The following is a 16442-nucleotide window of genomic DNA, read 5'->3' on the forward strand; positions in this document are numbered from 1 at the left end:
AACGTTTTTATAGAAGGGTAAGGGGGACAGAGCTGTAATTATTTCCTGCAAAATTTTAAAGATGACACCAACCTGGACTCAGACCAGACCTAGTCTAGCCCATGACTTACCAGTAATAGAAAAATCTTTCTTGAGCAGCTGAATAGCTTCTGGCCGACTTGGTTTTGTTGGATGGCTCTGGTGATTATATTGGCAATGCTATGATAGTGGCTAGATATTATGGATTATAAGAAGGGTAAGGCATCTTGTACAGGTAGCCATGTAACTAATTATTCTATCCAAAGCTGTGTATTTTAACAAACTTGGAATTTTATATCTGCATAGTCATTTGTTTACTTTGGTTCAAAACATAAATAAATTGGAGCCAAAAGTCTTGAGTTTTTTATCTGCAGTTGTAGTTGAGCTCTACTGAACATGTTACTTTTATAGTATAGTGAGAAAAGGTGGGTGTGTTTGTTTACTTATTTAAAGTTATCATTTATGCAAAGTCCATCTTGTTTCAGAAAATTTTAATGAGAACCTATAGTAAATTTTTTCTAACATGAGAAAGATAAAAGCATCATTTAAGTGTCTCTCTTTCTCAGTTTATTATTCTCGTCTCTAAAATGGGAATAATAACAGTATCTACCTTATGAGGTTATTATGATACATGAATGTATATATTTGGACGGTCATAATGCTGATATTAACAACTATTCTGTTGAATTTTGTGTCCAAGTAATTCAGAAATTCTGATGCACTTTCTTTAATTTGAAGACATTTTTCTACTTTAATGGGATTTCATAGTAGCTTAGAGATTCCATGCAGGAAATGAGGTGTAAGTGCCACATTTGCAATGCTACTTCCCTGGAAATCCAGGTGAAACTGATGGAGCTTTGAAAGGAACACACCAAAACCTGAACTCTTGAGGTAACCCTTCTTTACAGATCATTGACATTTTTCAGCTCTGCCTTGAAAATTCATTTGTTTTGGAAAAAAACTTACATATTTTCTCTGGCATTTAAGACATGCTAACTATTAAAGAGAAATACTAGGCTTAACACTTGTGAGCCTTTGAATTACTTTTTTTGTGGTTGATATTTGATATTTTTAGAAATATGAAAAGCACTTTATAATTAGGTATTTGAGCTGAGTACTTCTAATAATAATGGCAGATATTAAATTATTGGTGCTGTAAAAATTTTTAGAATATATGCATTATTTAAATCATAAAATGGAGTTAGAATGTGATTAGTTCGCTGTTAGATATGTTTCTTTTAGTCTGAATGAATGTTTATTCACTAAACTATGTCTCTGTCTCTCTGTCTACCTCTGTCTATCTGTATATTGCATGTATATTATACACTAAATCACTATATATATATATATATATATATATTTCTCACCCCTGTGGTGTATGTAATAGGAGGCAGCAGTGTTCCAAGGAAAGAGGATGGGCATCAAAGTTAAGCAGCCAGGCTTACCCGGTTTTGAGTTTTACTTTTCCATGATTTATTAGCCATGTAGCCTTGAACAGGATCACTTAACCGCATAGAAGTTTATTTTCCTCCTCTATAAAATGTGTGGGATAACACCTACTATGTAAGATCGTTTGTGAGAATAAAGTAGATAATTTATATAATGGACTTGGTATATAGCAGGCTTTTAATAAATTGTCCTTTTCCTTTCCCCTTAGTTGAGCCACCACATAGGTGGTACAGATGGGACCCTGCACATTAGCACCTGGCTAAGGGTTGAGTGGATGCTAAAATCCAGCCTGCCCTCTTTTTAATCAGCCTCAAACCCTGTGTGGAACTGCATTCACACTAGCATGGGCTGGTGGTGGCCCTGCCCCTTAGAGCTCTGAGACGGGCATCTGAATCCAGGACTGAATCCTGCTTGGTTCTAACCAGCTACATGACCCTAGTCATGTCACTTCACAACTTTGTATCCGTTCCTTCAATATATAGAAAAGGCATTGGTATCTGTCCTCTAATGCTAATCCTGATGTCATTTTTTGAAGATGAAATAGCATAATATCTATGAAAAAAATATAAAAGCAATGTTTTATGCAAATTCCTGTGTAACACAGGTTATTTTTTAAGAAGAATAGGCAAGCTCATACAAATGTTTCAATTATTGATATGGAGAATTATTGTTTAGTTAGCTGGGTAATTTTTAAAAAGAGGCCAAGAGATCTTGGTGACTCTTCTGGGACAGAGTGCTGTGTGCGAATATTAAGCCAGGATTGGGAACGAGCCTAAGGAGGAGGTGGTCTAAGAAGTAAGGCCCTCGAGCGAGTGAGAGACATGAGAGGTCAACATGACGGGCAATGATTAGATAACGTGACATGGATGTTGCTTGGGCCAAAAGACACTGTGAAGGAAGAGGTACTCTGCTCAGTTACACATTTTATCAAAATAAATTTAGTCTATAAGTAGAATTATAGTTTCTCTTTTAAATATGATGTGAAATGTGTACATTCATAATAATTCTGTATCTGAGACATAAGTATTATAAAAAATAAGACTAAACTTGCTTTCATGCCATAATTATTCCATAGAATAAGTGCATATTTTCCCTCATGTTTCACATGCAGAATGCTTTGATTCATTATATTTGCCATATTGCACACTCTGGCACCCTAAATTGACACATATTTCCATTTTCACCATTAAATTATTGAACAAATTATTGTATATTTCTGTTGCTGCGGGATCCTGGAAATCATTAAATAATTCTGGCACCACACTGACAGTAGCTTCTGGCTATTAACCATAATGCTAATGTAATGTTCCCTTCCTTTTGCTTGAATTAAGAAAGAGCTATCAGAGTTGCTGAGGCTAAGATCCAATCAATAGCCTGGAAATTTCTTATGGGCCAACGCTTTGGTCATCTCTAGCCTAGAACTTCTACTTTACAGGCACTCTAATTTATCAATAATGCTTTCCCTCTTTAAAAAATTGGTATCTTGATTTTCTGGAGGTTTTCTTTAAAATGAGCAGTAGTTTTACCTACAAAATGCTGCAGCTGTTTTACTTATCAGTAATATTTATTAATTACATTAATTCCTTATTAGGAAAATTTCTTCTATTTTTTTTTCTTTAAGAATGGAAAATATACTAAGTGTCCACAAATATGCATGATAATTGTTTTGGTCAAAACTTAAGTAAAGATAATAATTTCAAGTCTTAAATCCTCTTATCAGAGTGAATGTGGTAAAGGTGTTTAGTATGATTTGAAATTTAAATATCAGCCTCCAGATTTCAGGTGTATTTTATTCTTTTAGTAAATCAGGCAGGCTGTGGATATATATTGAACAGCTATTCTGATCAGTCTTTTATGTTTCATCCTCCAAGGATAGTAATAATGTAATGATTCATTGTTAAAGATGTCAATACATTAAGCATTTTTAAATCTACAGTTATTCATATAATGAGAAGGATTTTGTTTTTTATTATTTCTCCTATTGGTCTCTAGATTTAAAGTAGAAACTTGGTCCTTTAAATAGACAAGGCAACATGGAAGTGGTTCAATTTTACACATTGAAAAATACGTAACTTTAATTCCAGAAAACCTAAAGAAGGTCTCAGATTCCTCAGTAGCTGGAACAAAATTAGTAAATCTAGAGACTTGAAAAAACAGAGGGACATAATAGCTAGATTAGGTGCCACTCTTTGTCTACTGAGCCCTTACTGGTAGCACCTAGGGACTAGCAAATATGACTGGATGATTTAGTGCAGGTTTAGGAAAATATAAAAGAGATTATTAAGGTAACTAGAAGGTGACAGGTCAAAGGAGTTTCAACTGTACGAATGTCAAAGCAAATATAAATGTTCTTTTTAGTTTAAAAAATGCCACAGCTGAATTTCTGAGACAGTAAATCATTTAGTGTGCAGATAGATATATATTTGTGTATACATATTTTGTATTTATATTATGTATTCATTTATGTTTAGAAAATATATATTTTATTTCATTGTTGATCATATTATAATATAGTGCTTTTATAATAATGCCAGATAAAAATAGCTAAGAATGGATTATATTCATATTAAGAATAATTAGGGGGCTTCCCTGGTGGAGCAGTGGTTAAGAGTCCACCTGCCAATGCAGGGGACACGAGTTCGAGCCCTGGTCCGGGAAGATTCCACATGCCGCGGAGCAGCTGGGCCTGTGCACCACAACTACTGAGCCTACGCACCTAGAGCCCGTGCTCAGCAACAAGAGAGCCCACCGCAGTGAGAGGCCCGTGCACCCAGTGAGGAGTGGCCCCTGCTCAACACAACTGGGGAAAGCCCGTGCACAGCAACAAAGATCCAATGCTGCCAAAAATAAACAAATTTATAAAAAAAAAAAAAAAAAAAAAGTAGAAGAAGAATTAGGGAGGATAGGAGCCTAACCATAAGTAGATGAATTTTAGTAATCTAATTTTTTCCCTGTGGATGTTTACCAGAATAAAGTGAATTTTATATACATCCATATCTAACGTAGATATATATTTATTTATGCACATGTGTTTATATACATATAAATATGTTTTTGTAAATGTATAGTCTCTATTTTGGAGTAAACATAAATTTTATAAAAGCAGAGCTCATATGAAAACAAAACAAAATGCCTTCACTTCAGTATGTCTGAGCAATTGAAGTGATAAAGCAGATAGCAAAGAGATCTTGTTTTTATTAAATGACATCTGTATTGTTTTTAGTAGAACTAAATATGGAAAGCCTTCTCTTAATTCAATTTTATCTAAAGCTGTAATTGGTTATTTGAGCTAAGGTCACATTAGTTTTTTTCAAATGCCAAAGTGAAACCAAAGCTTGCTTTTTGAAAGATTTATATCTAAAAATCATTATCCTTACTACACATAAGGATCTATGTTTTTACTTGACGTGCAGTTATTGAAATTTATAATTTTATAACTCATAAATGACTTCTCTTTTTAATAATACTTTTTTGAAAATCACCACTCAGAAATTTGGGTCTCTGAATAATAGAAGATGCCCTTAAGGGAATGAATATAAGAGCTACGTTGTGTTTAGCATGTCATTGATCAGTTTATATTGATTCTTAGATAAGTATAGATTGAAATTGTAACTATATTATCTTCTGTTAGTAGTTGCTGTTTGGTTCCTAGTATTTCTTTCAGTAGAGCAAACATTTAAATTTGCAATGTAGCAAAGAGGTCCCAAATTCATATATACTAGAGAAATAACTGTTCTGTCTTACAACAAGAAACCAGTTTATCTTGTGAACATCTTAGGGAAATCATTTTTTCATGGATCCTTGAACATATGGCAGTATCCTAGCTCTAAATGGCTTTCTGCTCTATATCAGAAATTGAACCGAATTAGGTAAGAAATTGGGTACCCCACCAATTATGTTTCGTTGAACTCACACACACACACAAATCTAACTTAGCAATCAGTTTTTAAATTTTAAGATTAACCTTAAGTATGCAACTCTTTTCTGTCTTTAGTTTCAGAATCTGTCACAAGGTTACTGATTTTTTTTTAATATTTATTTTTCTATTTTAGTGGGAGGACTGTAGTTTTCGTTGTGTAGTTGTTTCTTTGGGACTCACAGTGCATTACTGGTAAATAATTACAGTGTCTCTGTTTCCTGACTCTCACCTGTGGTTTTTTTGAACAGATCTAAGGGATCTCCATTCCATTTAGACTCCGGGGAATGGAGAGGATTAGTTTGAACTGCCTGGAACCCTTGGATTTGTATCTTGTGACTAACTCTTATCCAAGAAAGTCACCAAAAAGTAGAAGTGATGACCTTCATGCTTTTCCCTGCCTGGAGTAGAATGAGTGACGTAACTCATTTTAGTATTGCTCTCAAACCAGTTGAGTTCCTAAAATAAAGTGTTTCATCCCTAGGTAAAATGAGACATATAATTATGCCAATTAATACAAATGCATCAAATTTCCACTTTAAAAGACAAAGGGGATCTCTCAGATTAGGCTTAAAAATAGCCTGTTTCCAAAAGGTCTAAAACAAAATGACACAGTAAGTTGAAAATCAAATAATAGGTTAAAATATGTAAGCTAAGTGCAAATAGGGAAAATGATATAATAACTCATAGAATGTAAGTCAAAAAGACATTAAATGAGAAATAAATGGACTTATTTTATATAATTTAAAGAAACATTCACAGTGAAAACACAACTGTGACACTTTATATACTAAAAATACAAAGAGCAGCAAATTAAATTGCATTGACTAAGTTGCATTGCTGCAGTTCAGTGATTCAGAAAAGCTAGGAAGATACCAAAACGTTAGTTGTAAGTTTGCCAAGGGTTCATGATTAAGCAGAATATAGTTGGCTGAACAGAGAGGAAGGATGCAGCAAATTTGTGCCTGGTTTTTCCTTTGCCCCCAACGCAGTTGCCCTTGACTCTCTTGGCATAGATACAGTCCTCACAGAGACCAAAGGGAGGCTGAATTCTTGCTATGTTGGAATCCCTTTGCACCCGGGCTTCCATCACCATTCCAGAGGAACACACACTGACACTCTATAAGCTTCTCTTAAAGGGGCTTTTGTTCTTTAAACAAGTGTGTTATTTGCAAAGCTGCATCCTCATCTGGGGGGAAAGAACACCTAGTATCCTGGGGTCCCCCCCAAATATCTTTACTTCTAGCTCTCTGGAGTTCTAGAAAGCTGTCTCTTCATATTTATAAAGTAAAATTTTGAAAAAGCAGATTAATTGTGTTGGAAACACAATTATTCTGGGTCTTTGACAAAAGGTTTAGGAAAAAGCTTGGAGGATGTAATTAATGTGGTTGAATAAATATTTCAAACTAGAAAGAGCACAGTTTACATTATCTTAACACAAAGCAATAAAGTAGAAATTAAAATGAAGGTTTAAATAAAAAATCATGGAGCCATGAAAAGAAAACTTCTTTCCTAAAGTTTTGGATCAAAATGGAAATCAAAACTGTAATTACTGACAATTAAGAAAATAGTGTTGGGAATTCCCTGGCAGTTCAGTGGTTAGGACTCTGCACTCTCACTGCCGAGGGTCTGGGTTCGATCCCTGGTCCTGGTCAGGGAACTAGGATTCCACAAGCCACACAGCACAGCCAAAAAAAATAGCGGCAATGATGAGATCATGTATCAAAATGTTGGGATGGGATAAAACTACAATTAATAGGCACATTTCAGACTTATGCTTAAAAGGTAAGAAAGACAAAGTAAACTATACACTAAATACTAAAATTTAGATGAATAATGCTATGGAAAAAATATGAAGGAAATCATTTTCAAAATAATGTTGATTAGAGACAAATATAGAAGACAAATAAGTTGAAGAGTGCATTTTAGGAAAAATACATCCTGATTATTATGTGTCTTATTTGAGCATTTGGCAGTATATTTATTTTTTGTTTGTTTGTTTGTTTGTTTTTTGCGGCATGCGGGCCTCTCACTGCTGCGGCCTCTCCCGCTGTGGAGCGCAGGCTCCGGACGCGCAGGCTCAGCGGCCATGGCTCACGGGCCCAGCCGCTCCGCGGCATATGGGATCTTCCCGGACCGGGGCACGAACCCACGTCCCCCCGCTGTGGAGCGCAGGCTCCGGACGCGCAGGCTCAGCGGCCATGGCTCACGGGCCCAGCCGCTCCGCGGCATATGGGATCTTCCCGGACCGGGGCACGAACCCGCGTCCCCTGCATCGGCAGGCGGACTCCCAACCACTGCGCCACCAGGGAAGCCCCTTGGCAGTATATTTAATATTAGAAAATATTTTAATGTTTTACGTGCTTTTAGGTTTGCTTGTTTCATGGGGCGTTTTTTTCTTCTCCTTTTTTTTTCTTTTCTCCTTTTTTTTTCCTGTTTTCTTTTTTTGGCCACGCGGAATATGGGATCTTAGTTCCCCGACCAGGGATCGTACTAGTGCCCCCTGCATTGGGAAAGTGGAGCCTTAACCACTGGACTGCCAGGGAAGTCCCCTGTTTCATGGTTTTTTGACTCTGGTATATGGACTCTTGGATAGTTTATGAAAATGTTTAATGCCTTTTCGTTAAAAGACATTAAACTTGTTTTTGTACAAATTTTATACAAACTTGTGGATCTCTAATGTTAAATACAAATTTGTGTGTGGGTGATGTTTTTCTGGGTAGAATCAATACTAACATCTCAAGATGGTCTGGAAACCCCTCCCTCCCAAATTGTTTTCATTGAAACAGTAATTACCTTGGTAAATGAAAAGAGAAAACCTACATGGTAATCTTCTTTTAGGAAATCTCCAAAATGGAGTCCATGTTAAATCTCTATTTAAAAAAAAAACAAAAAACAAGAAAAAAATTTGTTAGTTAGTTATAGAAAGATGATTTCTTAATGGTAACAGGTTATTCCCAAGCCAATATTTAAGCGTCAGTCGTATGTAATAGAGAAATACCATTGACATTCTTGGTAAAGAACAAGAAAAAATAGTTACCTCCACCATGGTATTCATGAGGTTCTAGTCTCTGTATTAAGTCAGGAATCAAAATTTTGAGATATAACTCTTAGAAATATGAAGAGGACATTGCTGTTATTTTTGGAAGATTATTTTATTTCAAGCAACAGTCATTCAGCAAATATTTATTGAACCTCTGCTATGTGGCAAGCACCGTTCTAGGCACTGGAGAGCAAGTCATGCACAGGACAGGAAAGGTCCCCTTCCATGGAGTGTGTAGTTTAAAGTGGGTAAGTGGAAGATGGCAATAAAGAAGGAAACAAGTGAGAAGATTCCAGATAGAGATCTAATGATTTCAGCTGTGATGTCATTGCCTACCTAGGAAGTCAAAATGTGTCAGCAGAAAATTATTAGAAATAACATTAGGGAATAGTAAGTTAGAAGGATGTAACATATGCATAAAAGTGATAGTTTTAAATAATCATATAGAAAACGTAATGAAAAAATATCTCCATTCATGATAGCAACAAATAACATGAAATATATAGGAACAAACTTAACAAAAAAGTACTGGACATATAATGAAAAAATCTAGATATGAATGTGTATGTATATGCATATCATGTATGAATACACACTTTTTAAAATTAAGAGAATGCATGACTAAATAAATGGAGCAACTTATGTTTCTGGCTAGAAGGGCTCATTGTTGTAAAGATAGACTTCATTTTTTAAAATAAATTTACTGCTACTATAATCCTAAAAAAATTCTTTAGGACACTTTTAAAGAGAATATGACAATCATCTGGAATAATAAACATTAAAGACCAGACATAAATAATTTGATTAAGAAGGAATATAAAAGGGCACCTGGGCTACAAGATGTTAAAATATATCAAAAAGCTGCAAGGGAATTGAGCTGGAAAATGCAGAAACCAATTAACTAGTGCAAGGATGGCACATTTGTGGCATAGTTACCATCTTCTCCTATCTTCCTCCCCATGGCAATCATTCCGTTATAAGTTACCTGGGTGCCCTTCCCTGCTGGGCCTGGACATGGTCTCAGAATACTCCAGGCAGGCACTGTTAGGCTATCAAAGTTGGTACATGAGTTAAAACATACTGGCACCTTGTTCTTGTTCAAGTATGTGATGAAAGTGGCATTTAAATTAGTAAACAAAGGAAGGATTATTTCGGAAATGATTCTGGAAAAACTGGCTGTCTCTTTGGAAAGAATATTTAGGCCTTTACTTCACATTATAAAAATAAATTCCAGATGGATCAAAGGATTGAATGTAAAAAAGAAAGCAGGAAGGAGCTTGACGATAACATAGATATTTATCTAACATCAAAGTAATGTAGGTCTCTTTAGCATGAAAGCGAAGGAAGAAATCAATAAAAGAACGGATGGAGAGATGAAAGTACTCCAAAATTTTTCATTTCTGTAAGTCTTAAATGTACTATTTACAAAACATACTTGGAATGTTTTACCATATTTTGTAAAATATTGTTTGAAAATATGTATATATACTCAAACACATACATGCTGAAGAGATTAGATTGAAACATACAAAAATATTTTCAGCCGTTCATTTAAGTAGCAAAATTATGGATAATTTTATTTTTTTTAATTTCTACAATAAATATGTTATCCTAAAAAGGAGTATGTATCAAATTTGTGAAGGGAAATGTAGGAAATTCATATTTTAAGAAATCTAATATTCAGTAATTCTTACATACATCATTTCTGAATTCCGTTAACAACCTCTTGAAGTATGTAGTAATATTCCACTTTTAAACTTCAGGGACCTGAGGTTCAGTGAGATTAAATAAATGCCCCAAGATAACTCAGGTAGGAAGAAGCAGAGTTGTGGTCTGAAGCAAATGTTTATCTGATCTCATAAGCCATTACCCAGCATCAGTTATGGATCTCTGTTCTGCTTGGTGTCAAAATTAGATAGAAGGAAAAAAAGGTTAAGCTGAAATTCAGACCTGATCTTTCAACAGCAGAAAGGGGCTTATTTTATCCTATTTTCAGTGCCTGTTCCTAATTCCTTCCACCTACCTCCATTTAGTCCTTCAAGGGGGTGTAAGGTAGATGCTTGTCTCCTATAGATGGTGTTAGGCTTTTGGAAACAAAATATTACAGTTGGGTAAAAAGTGAGCTCTTTCTGTTCTTACCTACCATTTGCAAATATGAGTCTATGCTTGAAGATGATCCTTCGATTCTTCTTTTTCTGGCTCACGAACTTGTAAATCTTGTATTTGAGTTCTTGTGGTTGCAAGAGTGTTAGTATTGAAAAAGAGAAAGTTTATTTCCTTACTACAGACATTCTGGAGCCTTTAATTCTATGTTATAGGCACCTTGATGCAAAAAGCGGCAAAGTGATGGAACCAAATGCATGTATTACAGCTCCAGGTAAAAATAAGCACTCTCAAATGCAGAGGTATTATATACAGTTAATTTTACTAGATGGGTGTATCTTCAGTAAATCTTTCTTCTCTCAGCATGAATACTTCTCAAATCCCATCATTTTCTTTTCGGAGAATAAACAAGTGAATATATTTATGTTATAGTATACTAGTGAACGTAGCCAGTTTACAGTTTGAGTCTAGGATATGTTAGTCTACTAAGGTAAATTTGCATATATTTTGGAAATAATTTTGCGTATTTCATGATTGATATGTTTTACTGTTCTCTGGCCTGAGTTTGAGGCCTTTTCTGTTCTCTCTTCACAGGGGAACATTATTTGAAAACATCTAACTAGATATTACAAATTTCAAATTGCTTAAAAAAAGGATCATAGTTATATTTAGGATATTGTTTTTCTGGAACTATTTGCTGATGGCAGTTTTCTTCTAAATTGGCTTTAGAAAATATTTCTAAATAGCATGATTGTGACCACTGTATTTTACAGCCTCCCAACCTGCACAAACAAACCCAATGCACTGAAGCTTCTGATTCTTTTATTTTTAAGTACAGTTTATAACATTGCAGCCATTATTGACATTACAGAGCCTTTTGCTAAGCTCTTTCCTTCCTTCCAAATTTTTAACAGCTTCCCCACTGCTTGTCAAAAAGTCACGATTCATGTAGCCTAAGGCTACCTTTCAAACCACTTTTATTATTTAATGTGCCCTTTGTTCCAGCAAAATTGTACTATTCAATATTCAGCTGATAAGATGTACTCATTTTGTGTTTCCTTTGGTCATTATGATTTTGATTTCCTGATGTATCTTCTTCCTCCATCTCTCTCTGGTGAGATCTTACCTGCCTTACTGGCCCAGCTTAACTCATCATGAAGCTTCCTGTCATTCCCAGTTCTGAATTCCCATTCATGGCTTATTTGTACCTCTGATACCATATGCCAGGTTCAAACTCTTTGTAAGTTCTCTTTCTGGCCCAGCTAAGCCTGTGACAGCCCCGTGCTGTACACCCTGGGCCCCTCCATTGTGTATCTGCAGTTCTCCCACTTCTTTCTCTTTTTCATTTAATAAGATAATTCCTCCTTCCTTACCTCATGTGGTTTGTATTTTCCATTCACTCCAGTTTTACATCTTTAAATGAGGTCTTATTTTCATTGGAGACCTCATTTTGTAATTCTTATTTAGAAGTGGTCTCTCCAGGACGTCTTTGGCCCTGGGCATGTCATTTATGCCTTTTGAGGCCAGAAGGACCTTGAGACCAAACCATAACTTGAGACCCAGGTAACTCTCACCTTGAACCTGCCCTGCACATGGCCCCACCTACCAGAGGAGGGGAATTAAACACCTACGAGAATATCCCACTTAACATTGCCATTGCGGTATTTGAAGTGCTTCCCCAGTCCTCTTCGTGGAGCCTCATTAGGATAATAGAAGTGCCCTTTTCTAATGAATTCCCAGCTGGAAAGGAGAGTGTTCAGTCTCTTCAGCTTCAAGCAATCTGTTCCCACTCCTATTCAGTCCCCAGGGTGAGGAAGATTCTAGACTTCCTTCTTTAGCCTTTTCAGCTCTTTTACTGAGTTCTACTCGTGGAATTTAGTCCTAGTCTCTTGAGACACATCACGTGGCCAAATCCACTCTCTGCTTTTGGCAGAGACATCCCTCCTGGGTCCTCTCCCTTTAGCTCTCTCTCCATTTTCCTCCCTTCCCTCAACCCAGCAGTCATCAATTTTTTTATGTCTTTGTACCCTTCTTGTGTCTGGCCTTTTAGGGAGATTGTTAGTCTCAGATTTGTCTCTGCTGATAGATAAGGAGTGGTGACCTTCAGCTTCTGAGGATAAAAGGAGACCTAAAGAGGAAGAGTATCTCCTGCTCAAAAGAGTGCCTGTCTCTACCTTTGCTTTAAAAACCTCCCTCTTTGTAACCTTAACCTTTTCTATATTTCAGCGTGGGATGGGTCAAGGGGGAAGCCTGCCCTGTCACATCGTTTCTGTTCATAACTAGTCTTGCTCTATTCATGTTTACATTCCCAGCTGGTTCCCAATGAGAAGTCTTGCACGTAGAAGGTGCTCAATTAAATACTGGATTCATAATCTTGTCCATTTTTTTTTAATTCCCACATCTTATTCTCTCCTGCTATTATAGAATCTGAGTATAATTAAATCCTTCTCCAAATTGTCTGTGTTGTATTTCTCAGTCAGAAGCTTGCAAAAAATATTTTAAACAGTTGTCGTGTGGGCTTTTCCTGAAATGCCATGTCACTCCAAAAGTGATACTCTGCTATTTTGACTACTCATAGAAAATGAGGAAGGAGGTAGGCTGAACAGAGAGAAATTCCAACTGAAATTAGTACTTCTAGCCAAATCAGTGGTGTAGGAACATGCTTCCCTTTAGAATTTTAGAAATAACTAAGGCAGTGTGAATTTTTAAAAACCTTTCCTATCAGTGGCAAAAGAAAATGATGAAATGATAATAATGGTAGTTGGTGTATAGGGATAAATTATTGATAAAAGCGTCTCCTGTCTTGGCATTTTTGATACTAATCCCAATAGTATGATGTGGTTATATGCTTTGTTAGGGATTGTGTGTATGTGAGTAATATAACAAATTATATCAACTCATTATTTGAAAAAAAACTTAATTTTTTTTTGTTTTTAAAATTAGGTTACTGGGGAAAAAGAAAATAAAAAAGCTTTCCATTCACATTAGATTGAAGTAACTTAGTGATTTCTGAATTATTTCAGTGGTTACTGAAATTTTAGTTTTAAATTCTAGTAAGAATATTTTAAATTATACATAGGAGGTGTGGGAGTTCATCTTATCCAGGAGAGAAGAATCTGTTTCACTTAACCAACTTAACCATGTGGGATTGTTTTATGAAAACAATATAAATATTCTGACCCAAAAACACCCTGGTGTGTTTGTCTATGTGGCTAAGGTAATCAAATGATACTTCTCCTCAAATTGTCCCCAGGGTATTTTATTTATGTTCTCAATGGCTCCTGCTGCAACACTCTGGAAAGTTCTGCCTGTTCATGAGCCTCCACGAAAACATCTGCATTGGGCAAAGGGGAAGGTGCCCAGTGTCAGGGGTGCGTAGCTTTCCCAGCCCACTTCCCATTAACATAAATTTGGAGTCCCAGTATTGTTTCACACAGCTTCCGAGGATAGAAGACAAATGAAGGAAGAAAAGTTTTTTGATGACTAGCATCAGAGTGCCTTTTAGAAATTCAGATAGCTACTTCTTTTACCAGAGGCTCCTAGTTTCCTTAACAGTTCTCTCAAATTTAATCGGCTTCTAATATATTGCTTCCAGTCAGTTCCATGGCCACTGTCAAAGTTTTTTTAAACACAGTTAACTCTGCTTTTTATCTTTCCTTCTATCTTCTATGCGTCTTTTTTTTTAAAGCCTTGATTTTTTTGGTTAGATTCGACAGATATAAGGACTGTGTCAAATTTTTATCAATGTTTCTCTTGCTCTTAGGTGCTATCCCCCTCTTGTTGCAAACCAGTAACAATTGTTTTTTTTTTTTAAACATCTTTATTGGAGTACAATTGCTTTACATTGTTGTACTAGTTTCTCCTGTATAACAAAGTGAATCAGCTATACGTATACATATATCCCCATATCCCCTCCCTCTTGCATCTCCCTCCCACCCTCCCTATCCCACCCCTCTAGGAGATCACAAAGCACTGAGCTGATCTCCCTGTGCTATGTGGCTGCTTCCCACTAGCTATCTATTTCACACTTGATAGTATATATATGTCCATGCCACTCTCTCACTTCATCCCAGCTTACCCTTCCCCCTCCCCATGTCCTCAAGTCCATTCTCTACGTATGCGTCTTTATTCCTTTCCTGCCCCTAGGTTCTTCAGAAACATTTTTTTTTAGATTCCATATATATGTGTTAGCATACAGTATTTGTTTTTCTCTTTCTGTTTTTCTCTTTCTCTTACTTCACTCTGTATGACAGGCTCTAGATCCATCCATGTCTCTACAAATGACCCAATTTCGTTCCTTTTTATGGCTGAGTAATATTCCGTTGTATATATGTGCCACATCTTCTTTATCCATTCATGTGTCAATGGACACTTAGGTTGCTTCCAGGTCCTGGCTATTGTAAATAGTGCTGCAATGAACATTGTGGTACATGACTCTTTTGGAATTATGGTTTTTTCAGGGTATATGCCCAGTAGTGGGATTGCTGGGTCATATGGTAGTTCTATTTTTAGTTTTGTAAGGAGCCTCCATACTGTTCTCCATCGTGGCTGTATCAACTTACATTCCCACTAACAGTGCAAGAGGGTTCCCTTTTTTCCACACCCTCTCCAACATTTATTGTATATTGAGCTACATCAGCTGCTTGTATATTTTGGCGATTAATCCTTTGTCAGTTACTTCATTTGCAAATATTTTCTCCCATTCTGAGGGTTGTCTTTTCGTCTTGTGCATGGTTTCCTTTGCTGTGCAAAAGTAGTTTCATTAGGTCCCATTTCTTTATTTTTGCTTTTATTTCCATTTCTCTAGGAGGGGGGTCAGAAAAGGATCTTGCTGTGATTTATGTCATAGAATGTTCTGCCTATGTTTTCCTCTAAGAGTTTTATAGTGTCTGGCCTTACATTTAGGTTTTTAATCCATTTTGAGTTTATTTTTGTGTGTGGTATTAAGGAGTATTTTAATTTCATTCTTTTACATGTAGCTGTCCAGTTTTCCCAGCACCATTATTGAGGAGGCTGTCTTTTCTCCATTGTATATTCTTGCCTCCTTTATCAAAGATAAGGTGATCATATGTGCGTGGGTTTATCTTTGGGCTTTCTATCCTGTTCCATTGATGTATATTTCTGTTTTTTTGTGCCAGTACCATACTGTCTGGATTACTGTAGCTTTGTAGTATAGTCTGAAGTCAGGGAACCTGATTCCTCCAGCTCAGTTTTTCTTTCTCAAGAGTGCTTTGGCTATTCGGGGTCTTTTGTGTTTCCATACAAATTGTGAATTTTTTTGTTCTAGCTCTGTGAAAAATGCCATTGGTAGTTTGATAGCGATTGCACTGAATCTGTAGATTGCTTTGGGTAGTATAGTCATTTTCACAATGTTGATTCTTCCAATCCAAGAACATGGTATATCTCTCCATCTGTTTGTAAAATTTTTAATTTCTTTCATTAGTATCTTATAGTTTTCTGCATACAGGTCTTTTGTCTCCTTAGATAGGTTTATTCCTAGGTATTTTAGGATTCTCTATGTATAGTATCATGCCATCTGCAAACAATGACAGCTTTACTTCTTCTTTTCCGATTTGGATTCCTTTTATTTCTTTTTCTTCTCGGGTTGCTGTGGCTAAAACGTCCAAAACTATTTTGAACATTAGTGGTGAGAGTGGGCACTGATCTTAGTGGAAATGGTTTCAGTTTTTCACCATTGAGAATGATGTTGGCTGTGGGTTTGTCATATATGACCTTTATTATGTTGACGTAAGTTCCCTCTATGCCTACTTTCTGGAGGGTTTTTGTCATAAATGGTTGTTGAATTTTGTTGAAAGCTTTTTCTGCCTCTATTGAGATTATCATATGGTTTTTATTCTTCAGTTTGTTAATATGGTGTATCACATTGATTGATTTGCCTATATTGAAGAATCC

This window comes from Physeter macrocephalus, chromosome 5 (genome assembly GCF_002837175.3).
Source record: "Physeter macrocephalus isolate SW-GA chromosome 5, ASM283717v5, whole genome shotgun sequence".
NCBI classification, from domain to species: Eukaryota; Metazoa; Chordata; class Mammalia; order Artiodactyla; family Physeteridae; genus Physeter; species Physeter macrocephalus.